Source organism: Giraffa tippelskirchi, chromosome 10 (assembly GCF_054371585.1).
Source record: "Giraffa tippelskirchi isolate mGirTip1 chromosome 10, T2T-mGirTip1v1.2.pri, whole genome shotgun sequence".
Taxonomy (NCBI): domain Eukaryota; kingdom Metazoa; phylum Chordata; class Mammalia; order Artiodactyla; family Giraffidae; genus Giraffa; species Giraffa tippelskirchi.
Window position 1 is genome coordinate 78,414,280 of NC_137284.1, and position 15,159 is coordinate 78,429,438.

General features: G+C 37.6%; 1 protein-coding gene across 5 annotated transcripts in view; it reads right to left on the reverse strand.

Annotated features, from left to right (window-relative positions):
- Positions 1-1,571: 1,571 nt before the first annotated feature.
- HYCC1 (hyccin PI4KA lipid kinase complex subunit 1) overlaps positions 1,572-15,159 on the reverse strand; it is a 112,374-nt gene continuing 98,786 nt past the window's right edge. For all 5 annotated transcript variants that reach the window (XR_014067428.1, XR_014067430.1, XR_014067434.1 and 2 more), the window contains one exon: positions 1,572-1,853. The gene's annotated coding sequence lies outside the window, so the exon portion shown is untranslated. The remainder of the gene's footprint in view (positions 1,854-15,159) is intronic.

A 15,159-nucleotide genomic window follows, 5' to 3' on the forward strand; every position in this document is an offset into this window, starting at 1 on the left:
ATTGTGAACAACAGTCTTCTAGGTGTGGTGAAAAGATGAAAAAGTGAAACTGAATAGAAGGTCTAACATTCTTTCTTTCTCATCTTCATTCATGTGTAACCCTTTCCAGTAGTTCAGTTCAGTTCAGTCGCTCAGTCGTGTTCGACTCTCTGCGACCCCATGAATTGCAGCACGCCAGGCCTCTCTGTCCATCACCAACTCCTGGAGTCTACCCAAACCCATGTTCATCGAGTCGGTGATGCCATCCAACCATCTCATCCTCTGTCGTCCCCTTCTCCTCCCGCCCCCAATCCTACCCAGCATTAGGGTCTTTTCCAATGAGTCAACCCTTCGCATGAGGTGGCCAAAGTATTGGAGCTTCAGCTTCAACATCAGACCTTCCAATGAACACCCAGGATTGATCTCTTTTAGGATGGATTGATTGGATCTCCTTGCAGTCCAAGGGACTCTCAAGAGTCTTCTCCAACACCACAGTTCAAAAGCATCAATTCTTCAGCGCTCAGCTTTCTTCACCGTCCAACTCTCACATCCATACATGACCACTGGAAAAACCATAGCCTTGACTAGACGGACTTTTGTTGGCAAAGTAATGTCTGCTTTTAAACATGCTATCTAGGTTGGCCATAACCTTCCTGCCAAGGAGTAAGCGTCTTTTAATTTCATGGCTGCAGTCACCATCAGCAGTGATTCTGGAGCCCAAAAAAGTAAAGTCTGACACTGTTTCCACTGTTTCCCCATCTATTTCCCATGGAGTGATGGGACCAGATGCCATGATCTTAGTTTTCTGAACGTTGAGCTTTAAGCCAACTTTTTCACTCTCCTCCTTCACCTTCATCAAGAGGCTCTTTAGTTCTTCTTCACTTTCTGCCATAAGGGTGGTGTCATCCGCATATCTGAGGTTATTGATATTTCTCCCAGCAATCTTGATTCCAGCTTGTGTTTCTTCCAGCCCAGCGTTTCTCATGATGTACTCTGCATATAAGTTAAATAAGCAGGGTGACAATATACAGCCTTGATGTACTCCTTTTCCTATTTGGAACCAGTCTGTTGTTCCAGTAGTGGGCTCTATTAAAATGTAGTTCTAATAGAGGTGTTTATTTGTAAATACTAGTGTGTGGAGACATCCCCAGAGGTTTCAGAACCAGCAAGTCAGTCCCACCAAGTGCTGAAACCAGCTCATCCCTCTGGGAGCCCAAGCCCCTGAAGCTCACAGGCATGAGGGATATCTCAAGTTAAAGGCCTCTCTTCCATCCGTACCTCTCCCCTGTGAACAGTTTTGCCTTCATTTTTGTTTTAATCACTCTGTGAATTTCAGGCATTTTCACCATTTTTTTTGTTATCCTCACATAAGCCTTATTTCGCCCCCAACAGACAGGCAAATAATCCTGAAAAGTTCTGGAAGCATCATTTCTACATTGTAAGGAATCATCATATTTCTTCTCCTCAAATCCATTCACCACTACTTAGCTAGTCACCATGATTTAATTTTCCACCCCTGTAGAGCTCTTTATTGCTATTCCTCTAATCAATAACATGCAGGAAATGGTGCAGGGCAAAGAGAGCACCCAATACCCAAGGAAGAGAGGCTGTTTTTATTACTGTGATTTCCTTATGTTGAACACGCTGTGATATCCTGCTAGCTGAGCTCTGTGGTTACAACTATAATTGAAATGAAAAAAAGATTCCAAGTTCTTCAAAATTTGCATTCTTAAAGGCTGTCTTCTTGAATTTCTACATTTAAAAAACAATCTTCTGACAACTAAGATAGTTCTTAAATTGGCTTTGCAAATTCCAGCAAGAAATTGAGTCCATATCACTTGAGGATCTATTCTGTTGACTTCCCTTGCTTCCCCCTAGTCAAAAAGACAAACCATTTAAAAATTTGATATAATTAAAAAGGGTTCAACACACAGCAAGCTAGGCTTCCTGGGAGTTTTGGTACAGAAGGAGAAAGGGACGAGAGGAAACAATACTAAGAGCTGGAAGAGGAAAAGTTCTATATTGAATCCATGCTTGTAAAGCAAAGAAGCAAAGCAAGAATTAGTGGACGGACTGCAGTTCTGGTTTGGCGGTATGGTTCCTGTGATAACACTCCGTTATAAAAGATGGTTGTCCAGATAGTCCCAAACAAGTGTGTATTTTTTTAGACTATGAACAAAAGTAAAACATAAAATTTAAAATGTGATCAAAGAAAACTTGCAGTCCCCTCCCCCAAGAATACGTTCTTGAAAGCAGCCAAATTTGAGAAACCTTGTCCTGAGGGATTTTCTCCCTCCCTTTCGTTTTTCTCCACCCTGTGAAAACTTAATTCTTACTGTGAAGTTTGTTCTAGAATTGCAAGTTGAAGTTCCATTCCTTCTGCAGTCTCTAGTGTGAATAGATAACTTCTTTCCTAATAAAAAGTACCCATAGATGACACAGTGATTTTCTCAAGGTTTTAAGAAATGGTAGTAAGTGCAAAACATACCAAGTTATTGTTTGTTCCCTACCATTAGAAATGAACTAACTCTGAATTAATTTGTTCATAATGACCTCTACAGAGCTATTTTAAGGTCACATAGTTCAAGGTTGCATGAATTTCTTTCACATGAAAATTAAGTGTCCAGGCTAAGGCATGTAACCATCTGGCAAAACTCGTACTCCAGGAAGAGAAGTGGACTTTGGTTGCAGTTTACCTGCATTTGCCTGACTTGAAGTCTCTGAACATGTCTGCACCTTAACTCTTCCTTTTGTACAATTCTCTTTGGTTACTGCATGTATTAAAAAAAAAAAAAAAGTTACACTGAGCATTTCCTGGCAGAAAAGAGAAAGATATGTCTCATTCCCATCCCCTGTCCTAAGCTTCTCTGCCATCTGTGTCTTTTTTCTTCTCAAAGAGGAGTCTTCTCTGACAGTCTGGGAGTTCAAAGTACAAATCTACCATTTGTTAGCTCTGAACATTAGGCAAGTGACTTAACTTCTCTATTCCACATGTATTAACAAATATTGAATCAGTGTGTGCCAAGCCATTTCCTAAGGGGTGAGGAAGACAAAGCCCTTACTAAGCTCTCATTATTATGAAAGGAGAAATAATGAACAGATGGATAAACAGGCATTTAATAATGTCAGGTGGCACTAAGTACTGTGCAGAAAAGTAAAGCATGGTGAAGGGAAGAGGGAGAAAGGGAAGCTATTTTAGACAGAGCCATCGGGAAGGGCTGTCCAGGGTGTGAGGCTGGGTCAGAAACTAAATGAAGTAAAGGAGTAAGTCTGACTTAAAGGAGAGAACAGTGACTGCAGATGGCAGCCAGCGGGAAGCCAGTGTGACTATAGTGATGGCATATTGGGCAGAGTAGGAGGGAGGTCAGGGAGGTACATGTGGCCAGGGCATGTGTGCTTTGTGGCCACTGTGGGACTTAAGAATTTACTCAGTGTCACCAAGTAGTTGGAAATTTATCAGAAGAGTAAGACGATCTGATTTCACGTCATAAAAATGGCTCAGGTTGATTTCGAAAAGAATGGACTATATGGGGGTAACCATGGAAGCAGCAAGACCAGAAAGGGACTTATGGCTGACAAGGGAAGATGGTAGCTCACTACTCTACACCACGAGGTAATGGTGCTATAGTGAGAATAAAATGGGACAATATATATTGGTGGCGTAACCTAGCACCTAGTGTTTAGTGATAACTTAGTGTTACCATCATCACTATTGTTATCATCATGATGAGTTTCAGATGATTCTTCTCCCCTAACTGGTAGCTACTTTTCCAAGGTTTGGCACTCCCCTTGCTCAGGGGTACCATATACTCCTTTATCCCCCCTAAACATTTCTTTCTGCATTCTAGAGCAGACTTGCATATGAAAAGGCTTATGGGTTTGTTTAAAGACATTCAGAATGCTTTGTCAAAACTATTGGGGCAGCTGGTAATGGGGGTGCATTTCTGGATGTTGCAATGACTGGGGACAAGTGCCAGTACATAGTGGGTGAGGTCTGGGAATGCTAAGTGGGTCAAATCCTGCACAGTAAATGATTTCCTATCCCAACTGCCCATGCTGGCCCTCTGGGAAACATCTAGGTGGCAGGAAAGTCTTCATGCAAATTGTATATGGCTAACTCCAGGGAGGTGGTATACCAGTGGATGGGAGACCTGGGGATGCTGGGGCAGAAGAAAGAGCCTCAGGTTGAGGGGTAGCTCTGTTTTAACTCTAAAAATACAAGTCATGTGAATTTTGATCATTCATCCACTGTTGTTCATTCACTGTTGTCCAGCCTCAGCATCCTTATCCATAAACTGGGAGAATTCTTACTCTTTGGAAAGTTAAGAGAATTCAATAACATAATGCCTGTGTATGCATTTATTAAACTGTAAATCATCATGAGGTTAAACAACCAGTCTCTCTGCAAACACAAGTTGCTAATACATTCTCTGCCCTGGAGAATTTATAACCCAATCATCATTAAAGGAGAGCTAAAAGCTCCCATCAGAGAAAAAAGTAGGAAAAGTGCTTTCAAAATCACAGGCTTGGTTTTCATAAGGCAAACATTTTAAATGTAATTAAGCTTTGCAAATGCCAATTATTTTCCCCCTAATTAAGCATGTTTTCCATGAATATCTGCGGTGTGCTAAAACATATTAAGTGAAACAAACTCAAATGCTACTCAGACTTTTTAAAACAAAATTACAAGTAACAATTGTTTGTCACACTTACCACTTTTAAAAATGGAAAAGAAAACAACCCAATAGCATAAATTAAACTTTTTACTTTTCTGTTTTGATTTTAATTAAGATTCTCTCTTTTATGACAAAATAATCTCATTCTCTCTTTTATGACAAAATAATTCAGCTAGAATAAAACTGAACTCCTCTTTTAACAAATTTGATTTTGCAGTCAGAAAATAGCAACTTCTATGCATTCACTAATTATTCACTTACTCACTAATGGATTATAATTGTTACTACTGTAGACCCATTTTGTACAAATCTTCACAATTTATTATAAAGGGCACTCTTAGCCCAAGTAAATAACAAAATGGAAATAAGAGGCATAGGGCAACAAACACCAAAAGCTAGACTTCATGTATTTTTTTTTGAAGGGGATAGTTTTCATTGGTAAAATAAATTATTAACGACAAAAAAAAAAAAAGAAAAAACTCAAAGAATTATGCTAAAATATACTGAGGGTGTGACGGGTGATGGAAGTAAAGTCCAATGCTGTAAAGAACAACATTGCATAGGAACCTGGAATGTTAGGTCCACGAATCAAGGAAAATTGGAAGTGGTCAAACAGGAGATGGCAACAATGAACATTGACATTTTAAGAATCAGTGAACTAAAATGGACTGGAATGGGTGAACTTAACTCAGATGACCATTATATCTACTACTGTGGGTAAGAATCCCTTAGAAGAAATGGAGTAGCCATCATAGTCAACAAAAGAATCCAAAATGCAGTATTTGGAAGCAATCTCAAAAACAACAGAATGATCTCTGTTTGTTTCCAAGACAAACCATTCAATATTACAGTAAAACAAGTCTATGCCCCAACCAGTAATGCTGAAGAAACAGAAGTTGAACAATTCTACAAAGACCTACAAGACCTTCTAGAACTAACAACCAAAAAAGATGTCCTTTTCATTATAGGGGACTGGAATGCAAAAGTAGGAAGTCAAGAACTACCTGGAGTAACAGGCAAATTTAGCCTTGGAGTACAAAACAAAGCAGGTCAAAGGCTAACAGAGTTTTGCCAAGAGAATGCACTGGTCATAGCAAACACCCTATTCCAACAGCATAAGAGATGACTCTACACATGGACATCACCAGATGGTCAATACCAAAATCAGATTGATTATATTCTTTGCAGCCAAAGATGGAGAAGCTCTACACAGTCAGCAAAAATAAGACCGGGAGCTGACTGTGGCTCAGATCATGAACTCCTTATTGCCAAATTCAGACTTAAATTGAAGAAAGTAGGGAAAACCACTAGCCCATTCAGGTATGACCTAAATCAAACCCCTTTTGATTCTACAGTGGAAGTGACAAATAGATTTAAGGGATTAGATCTGATAGACAGAGCACTTGAAGAACTATGGACGGAGGTTTGTGACATTGGAAGCAGTAATCAAGACCATCCTCAAGAAAAAGAAATGCAAAACGGCAAAATGGTTGTCTGAGTAGGCCTTACAAATAGCTGAGAAAATAAGAGAAGCTAAAGGCAAAGAAGAAAAGGAAAAATATAACCATTTGAATGCAGAGTTCCAAAGAACAGCAAGGAGAGATAAGAAAGCCTTCCTAAGTGATCAATGCAAAGAAAAAGAGGAAAACAACAGAAGGAGAAAGACTAGAGATCTCCTCAAGAAAATTAGAGATACCAAGGGAACATTTCATGCAAAGATGAGCACAATAAAGGACAGAAATGGTATGGACTAACAGAAACAGAAGATATTAAGAAGAGGTGGCAAGAATACACAGAAGAACTATACAAAAAAGATTTTCATGACCCAGATAACCACAATGGTATGATCACTCACCTAGAGCCAGATATCCTGGAATGCGAAGTCAAGTGGGCCTTAGGAAGCATCACTACAAACAAAGCTAGTAGAAGTGATGGAATTCCAGTTGAGCTATTTCAAATCCTAAAATATGATGCTGTGAAAGTGCTACACTCAATATGTCAGCAAATTTGGAAAACTCAGCAGTGGCCACAGGACTGGAAAAGGTCAGTTTTCATTCCAGTCCCAAAGAAAGGCAATGCCAAAGAATGCTCAAACTATCGCACCATTGCACTCATCTCACACGCTAGCAAAGTAATGCTCAAAATCCTCCAAGCCAGGCTTCAACAGTATATGAACCATGAACTTCCAGATGTTCTAGCTGGATTTAGAAAAGGCAGAGGAACCAGAGATCAAATTGCCAACATTCGTTGGATCATCAAAAAAGCAAGAGAGTTCCAGAAAAACATCTACTTTTGCTTTATTGACTATGCCAAAGCCTTTGACTGTGTGGATCACAACAAACTGTGGAAAATTCTTCAAGAGATGGTCATACCAGACCACCTGACCTGCCTCCTGAGAAACCTATACCTAAGTCAAGAAGCAACAGTTAGAACTGGACATGGAACAACGGACTGGTTCCAAATTGGGAAAGGAGTACGTCAAGGCTGTATACTGTCACCCTGCTTATTTAACTTATATGCAGAGTACATCATGCGAAATGCCAGGCTGGATGAAGCACAAGCTGGAATCAAGATTGCCGGGAGAAATATCAATGACCCCAGATATGCAGATGACACCACCCTTATGGCAGAAAGCAAAGAACTAAAGAACCTCTTGATGAAAGTGAAAGATAAGAGTGAAAAAGTTTGCTTAAAACTCAACATTCAAAAAACTAAGATCATGGCATCTGGTCCTATCACTTCATGGCAAATAGATGGGGAAACAATGGAAACAGTGACAGACTTTATTTTCTTGGGCTCCACAATCACTGCAGATGGTGACTGCAGCCACGACATTAAAAGATGCTTGCTCCCTGGAAGAAAAGCTATGATCAACCTAGACAGCATATTAAAAAGCAGAGACATTACTTTGCCAACAAAGGTCCATCTAGTCAAGGCTATGGTTTTTCCAGTAGTCATGTATGGATGTGAGAGTTGGACCATAAAGAAAGCTGAGAGCTGAAGAATTGCTGCTTTTGAAGTGTGATGTTGGAGAAGACTCTTGAGAGTCCCTTGGACTGCAAGGAGATCCAACCTGTCAATCCTAAAGGAAACCAGTCCCGAATATTCATTGGAAGGACTGATGCTGAAGCTGAAACTCCAATACTTTGGCCATCTGATGCGAAGAACTGACTCATTGGAAAAGACCCTGATGCTGGGAGATTGAAGGTGGGAGGAGAAGGAGAAGACAGAGGATGAGATGGTTGAATGGCATCACTGACGCCATGGATATGAGTTTGAGTAGGCTCCAGGAGTTGGTGATGGACAGAGAAGCCTAGCTTGCTGCATTCCATGGGGTCGAAAAGAGTCTGACACGAAAGAGTGACTGAACTGAACTGAACTGATACTGAGGTTAAAGTCTTGGTAAAGTATAATAGATAAAATTAATTACTGCCACAGACACTGATTCTTGTTTACTCTAATATTCAAACCCCTTTTTTGCTGGTAACAAATTATTGACTTATTCAGGTAGCAAGCAGAACCCCTCTATTTTACTGCAGATGGATTTCTCTACCATTTCCAGAATATGAATCTTAATTGTCTAACTTAGTCGGTGCCTGTGGACAACACTGCAGTAAAGGTATGACGAGACACAGTTCTGGCCAACAAGATGGTAATAAACATCTGCTAGATGTGCTCCAGAATAGCTTTTGATGTACTGAATTAAAAAGACAAGTTCTGATTAAGAATGAACTTTTTAATTCCTTGAGCAGCCACTAAAAATAATAATAATATAAAGAGGTAATTAAAATACCAACAATTAAAATACAATAGTAAGAAACAATTTTTAAGCAAAAAAGTAGGAACAGAAGAACAAAAAAATGGAGGGTACAAATTATAAGATAATGATATTATAGACCTAAATCTAACCATAGCAATATTACATCAGGTTAATGATCTCAGCATTTTATTTAAAAGGCAAAGATTATTAGAGTGGAAAAGAAAGCAAGATCCAAATATATATTCCCTACAAAAGTCATGGTTTATTTAATTTATTTTTTGGCCACACTGCATGACATATGGGATCTTGTTTACCCAACCAGGGATTGAATCCAGGCCCTCAGCAGTGAAAGTGTCAAGTCATAACCACTGGACCACCAGGGATTTCCCCAAAAGGCATAATTGAAACAAAAAGACATATATGGATTTGAAAGAAAATGGAATAAAAAAAATGTCATGAATTCTGAAACAACGTTTAAGCAACCCAGACAAAGCCAGAGAAAAGAAAATAAAACAAACCAGAAGGAACTAATAGATAACGCTATCTACAGTGAATGTGGACCATTGGATAAAGGCCAGGAATGCTGCTAAACATCTTACAATGCACAGGATAACTTTTATCTATCCAACAAACAATTATTGGAGCCAAAATTTCAATAGTGCTGGGGTTGAGAAGCCCTCAGCTATAGGAATCAAGACAAAATGGTACTGGTAAAAAGTAGACATGTAGACTAATAGAAGAGAATACAGTCTAGAAACAGAGCATACATATATGGTTAATTAATTTTTTTTAAGTCCCAAGGGAATTCAATGGGAAAAGAAATTTTTTTCAACAAATGGTGCTGGAATAATTATATATATGTATGGGAAAAAAATAAGGATCAGCTCTTTCTTCAAATTATACACAAAAATTAAGTCAAACTGTATCATAGACATAAATGTAAAATCTAAAACTATAAAGCTTCTAGAAGAGAACAAAGGAGAAGATCTTTGTAATTTGGGGTAAAACAACGTTTCTTAGATAGTTCAGTTCAGTTCAGTTCAGTTCAGTCGCTCAGTCGTGTCAGACTCTTTTTGTTCTTTGATAAGAACACTAAAATTTGAATCACAAAAGGAAAAATGACAAATTGTACTTCAACAACTAAAGACATATAAGTGGTCAATAAGCACATAAAAAGATGCTCAGTATCATTAGTCAATAAGGAAAGGCAAACAAAAACCAAAATAAGATACCATTTCACACATACTAGAATGAATGGCTGGATGGAAAAAAAAAAACAGAAAATAACAAGTATTGGTAAGGAAGTAAAGAAATGCAACCCTCACGAATTATACTGGAGGGTGTATAAAATAGTGCAGCCATTGTAGAAAATAGTTTCTCAAAAGATTAAACACAGAGTTACCAAACAACACAGCAATACCACTTTGCTATGGCCTGAATGTTTGTGTCCCCTCCCACCCCAATTCATATCTGAATCTTAATGCCCAATGTGATGATATTAGAACAGAGATACTCTGGGAGATACTTGGATCATGAGGGTGGAACGCTCATGAATGGGATTAATGTTCTTATAAAAGAGACCCCACAGCCCCTTCCACCAGGTGAGGACACAAAAGAGAAGTCTGCGACCATGAAGAGAGCCCTCAACTGACTATGCCAGTGTCCTGATCTCAGAATTCCAGCTTCCAGGACTGCAAGAAATGAATTTCTGTTATTTATAAATTACCCAATCTGTGGTATTTTATTACAGCAGCTGAGGCTAAAACACACTCCTAGGCATGTATCAAAGAGAAATGAAAATATATTTGCACATAAAAATTTGCACACAAATGCTTATTCTGAGCTTTATTTATAGTATCCCCAAACTGAAAACAACCTAAATGTCTATCAACAAGTGAATGGATAAACATATTGTGGTATATCCATATACTAGAATACTATTTATCTATCTTGACTACAAAAAGAACAGACTATTGATTCAAAAGCTATGACAAACCTAGACAGCATATTAAAAAGCAGAGACATTATTTTGCCGACAAAGATCCATCTAGCCAAAGCTATGGTTTTTCCAGTAGTCATGTATGGATGTGAAAGTTGGACCATAAAGAAAGCTGAGCACCGAAGAATTGATGCTTTTGAACTGTGGTGTTGGAGAAGACTCTTGAGAGTCCCTCGGACTGCAAGGAGATCAAACCAGTCAATCCTAAAGGAAATCAGTCCTGAATATTCATTGGAAGGACTGATGCTGAAGCTGAAGCTCCAATACTTAGCCACCTGATGCGAAGGGCTGACTCACTAGAAAAGATCCTGATGCTGGGAAAGATTGAAGGCAGGAGAAGGGGACAACAGAGGATGACATGGTAGGCATCACTGACTGGAAGGACATGAGTTTGAGCAAGCTCCAGGAGTTGGTGATGGACAGGGAAGCCTGGTGTGCTGCAGTCCATGGGGTTGCAAAGAATTGAACACAACTTAGCAACTGAACTGAACTGAATTGATTCACACCATAACATGGATAAATTGCAAAATAACTATGCTGAATGAAAGATGCCAGGCCAAAAAAAAAAGTATTACTTTATGATCCCATTTATATAATACTAGAAAATGGAAAAACCAATCTTTAGTAAAGAAAACAGATCAGTGATTGCCTAAGAATCAAACTGAAGGGAGGCATAGATTTTAGAAAGGCACAAGAAAACTGGTTTAGTTTTCCTTTAAGGAAAAGAAAAAGTATAACAACATAGCAACAATATTTAAGCTTATATAGGAATGTAATAATATGAATGCAGAGGAATTGATTAAGGTAATAAATGTGATTTGGCTAAGCCTCCTTTTAAAAAATGATAAATATCTGGATTGAAAAAGAAATCCAACAAATCCAATGCTTTCAAGGAGCATCTTAAGCACCAAAATACACAGAAGTTTTTTTAAAAAAACAGAAAATTGTATTGTTTCAGAGGTTTCCAGCACTAAGAAGTAAAAAGAAACATCAACCGTGTTTCTACTTTAGATAAAAATAAATAAATAAATAACTAGCAAGCCAAGAGAAAGTAACAAAAGGGAAATAATAAAACTAAGAGTAAATATATACTAAGGAGAAGAAAAAATAAAATTAATTAACACCAATAGTTGATTCTTCGACCCCATAGACGGCAGCCCACTGGGCTTCCCCGTCCCTGGGATTCTCCAGGCAAGAACACTGGAGTGGGTTGCCATTTCCTTCTCCAATGCACGAAAGTGAAAAGCGAAAGTGAAGTCGCTCAGTCGTGTCCGACTCTTTGCGACCCCATGGACTGCAGCCTACCAGGCTCCTCCGTCCATGCGATTTTCCAGGCAAGAGTACTGGAGTGGGATGCCACTGCCTTCTCCAAAAGTAAATACGGAAAGATATTAAAAATTGTTGATTCTCCAAGTCAATATTTCTAAAATACTTAAAATTTTTACTTTAAAGTATTGAAGAAAAATTAGGGAAATATAACTTTCTTCTATTTCAACAAATTTTATTACTACCTAGGAGACAGCTATAAAAATACTAAAAATACAATATGAAAACTGATAAAACAAGGGCAAAAAAATACATAATATAGTTAGATCAATAAGATATAAAATGTAAAAATTATAAAATTCTAAAGAAAACTTAGTAATTCAAACTTTAAACAAATTTGTCTTTGGAATCCCAAGTGCTTACTACTGGATGGTAAAGTAAAATTGGGCATACCCAGTATGCTTTCAAGAGGAAAAGGGATTTACCCACATCTTAAAAGAAAATAGTTTATGTAAGTCACCATCTTTAATTTCTTCACATAAGTATTAAGTAATATCTTTAAAGAAAATTTGCCAAAAAGGAAGAAAGAAATATAATCTTATGTCTTTATTTTATATAACTCTCTCTAATCTTTTTCCAGATGCAGCTATATTTTTACATTGCATTATATGTTCTGGTTTTACACATAGGATATCAAATATGTTTCATTTCTATGTCTACATAATAAAAATAAAATTAGTTATGTAGGATTTTTTAACATGATTTTTTAAGATTTTTACCACCTAACAGAAGAAATTTATTTATGGGGAAATTAAACTAATAGAGGGGGAAAATATAAATTTATGAAGACATATACTTTGTTTCTGTCTGAAAAGACTCAAGTAAAACTTTAACATTGTTCACTAAGTTAGATTAAATTAAATACTAGCTTCAGGCTCCAGCCCAATCTCTTGATAAACAGCATTATTTGGAAAAATTAGTGAACAAGACCACCATACAGTGCCTTTATTATTACTTGGTGATGATAACGAAGAATAGTAGTAGTAATAGTATCATCATCATAATCTTAATGCTGCCACTGTTTTTTTCAAGAATGACATTGGTACTCACTGACTCAGCTCAATTAATATTTCCATTTCCGCTGACTTTTTAGTCACGAAGAGAAAGTTCACATACCAGTGTAAATAAAGAAGCAGAGTGGGACAGGAATAAACCAGGAGGATGGGTGGGAGATTTCTAATACATCAGAATCTGATACATTAACTCTGAAAGTACAGTTGATCCTTGAATGACATGGAGGTTGCGGTGTTGACTCCTGCTAGGTTGAAAATCCAAGTATAATTTTATAGTCTATCTTGTAGTACATATATATTGAAAAAATTCACCTATAAGTGGACATGTGTTGTTCAAGGGTCAAACATAATTCCAAATGAACACTGAACATTATTTTAAGAGCTAGAAAAAATGGACTGGCATATTTATCTCAGTTATAGAATGATACATGACACAATGGACACACATAAAATACAAAACTTTTGTAAGCATATAAAGTATTAAAAGAAAAGCAACTAAAGAGAGAAATAGATAATAAACTATTAATAAAAGTTTACTATCCAAATTATCAAACAATAATCTTAGAGGTATAAGATTAGTGCCTTATTATACTTGATTTATAGCTAGCATCAACAAATGATTTACACATGCAGATTTGTAGATATCAAATTACCAAAATGAAAAATGCACAGCCTTGCTAGGCTTCTTTGATATGAAAATGGACATTCTGGGGCACAATTATGCAACAATTAAAATTTTTAAATAAATTAAGGCTCAAAATTATAAGCACTGGTTGGTGGCAGTTGGGGTTGGAGAGCAGGGAGAGTAACACATAATTTGCAGCAGTGCAATTTTTATTTGATTGTTCAGAAAATCTACCTAGCATTGGGCCATTAAAGAATTAATGTCTTTAAATTGGTAATTCCACTTAGGGGACTATACAAGAAATAATTTAAACCTGTATGTTCAAAGTATTGATACTACCTTGGAGAAATCATTTAACTCGTCTTGATTTTGTTGCTCTAACTATGTGTAATGGTTTGGCTAAAGCCCATGGTTCTCACATTCAGTGTGCAAGTAATACACCTGACCAAGGTTGGTCCAATCTCCCATCAAAGAATAAGATGTTTAGGAGAGGTGGGGAAATTTTCCTTTTCTCCTTACTTATTATTAATTAGTGCAGGTAAGATACACCGAGATTAAAAAAAAACAACTTTGTTATGAAACAAAGATTAAAAATAACAAAAAAACATCATTGCCTAGTGACACCTAGCTGGTGACTGCCTGAGGCTGCCACATTACCTAGTCCTCTCCATGTATCCTCAGCACAGAGAACCCTCAATCTCTCCAACTAAACTCTTGAATCTAGCTGATCTGTTGGAACAGGAGAATCAAAGACTACTTGAAAAATATTTATTGAGGGCTTTCTAGGTGTCAAGACACCTCACTGAAACAAAAGTTTTCCTGGAGTTAATCTAAACAAATCATTGTGAGGAAATCATTGAGTATGCAAAACATTCTGTAGAACGCAAAGTATATACAGAGGGATGTGCTTATTAAAATGCAGATTTCTGTGCTCCACATGCCTCACCAACTGAACCAAAATTGCTTTGATGTGGCTGAGAAATCGGTCCAGAAAAATTCTCATTCAAGCAGTTTAGGGGGCTACTCTTAGGATAAAATGTGGACTTAAAGGAGTTTTAAGATCATCCCTGCTCCCAAATTTTGAGTCTATAATTTTGTTAATAATTTAAAGTGGAAGTAATTTAAAATATTCTAAGTAATGAAAAGTAGGAAATGAGTAAGGCAGATTAGTGTACAATGGAGTAGCAAAAAGGTCCATTTGACAAATTTCTTTTGGATAATTTGGTTTTCTTCATTAGATAACAAGAGCCTTGATAACCATAGTTTCCTCTTTGCTGTGACTTCCATTGTGTGCTCACTTTAAGCAGCTTTCCTTGGTTAGTTATTCTGGTGTAGCACTGTTGGAAATGCATACCCCAATGCTCCAGGACACAGACACAACTTGGCTCTGGTTTTTTTTTTTTTCCTTATGACTTTGGTTTTGTTACATCTTATATGGCACTATGTGGAGGGAAGTAATGATAAAAACCATATTTCCTAAACCTGCTGGTTAATTCCATGCATGTCTTAGATCTACGTCTTCTGCTAATGACTAACTCCTCGACTGCCACTGTATCAGTGATTCTCTTTTCTGCCACTAGCCACGTTTTCAGCTTCAAATACATTTTGTAACCCAGCCAGAATCCAATCTTCATGCCTTGGGTAGTAAGGAATTGACCTTACCCACAAGAGAGGTCTGGTTTTTGCCCTGAGCTGCTTGGAGGTGATCTCTAAGCTGGTGGAATGCCCTGCCTAGTAAGAGTGTCTTTGCTTACTTGGGGGCCTTGGACCACACTGATAGT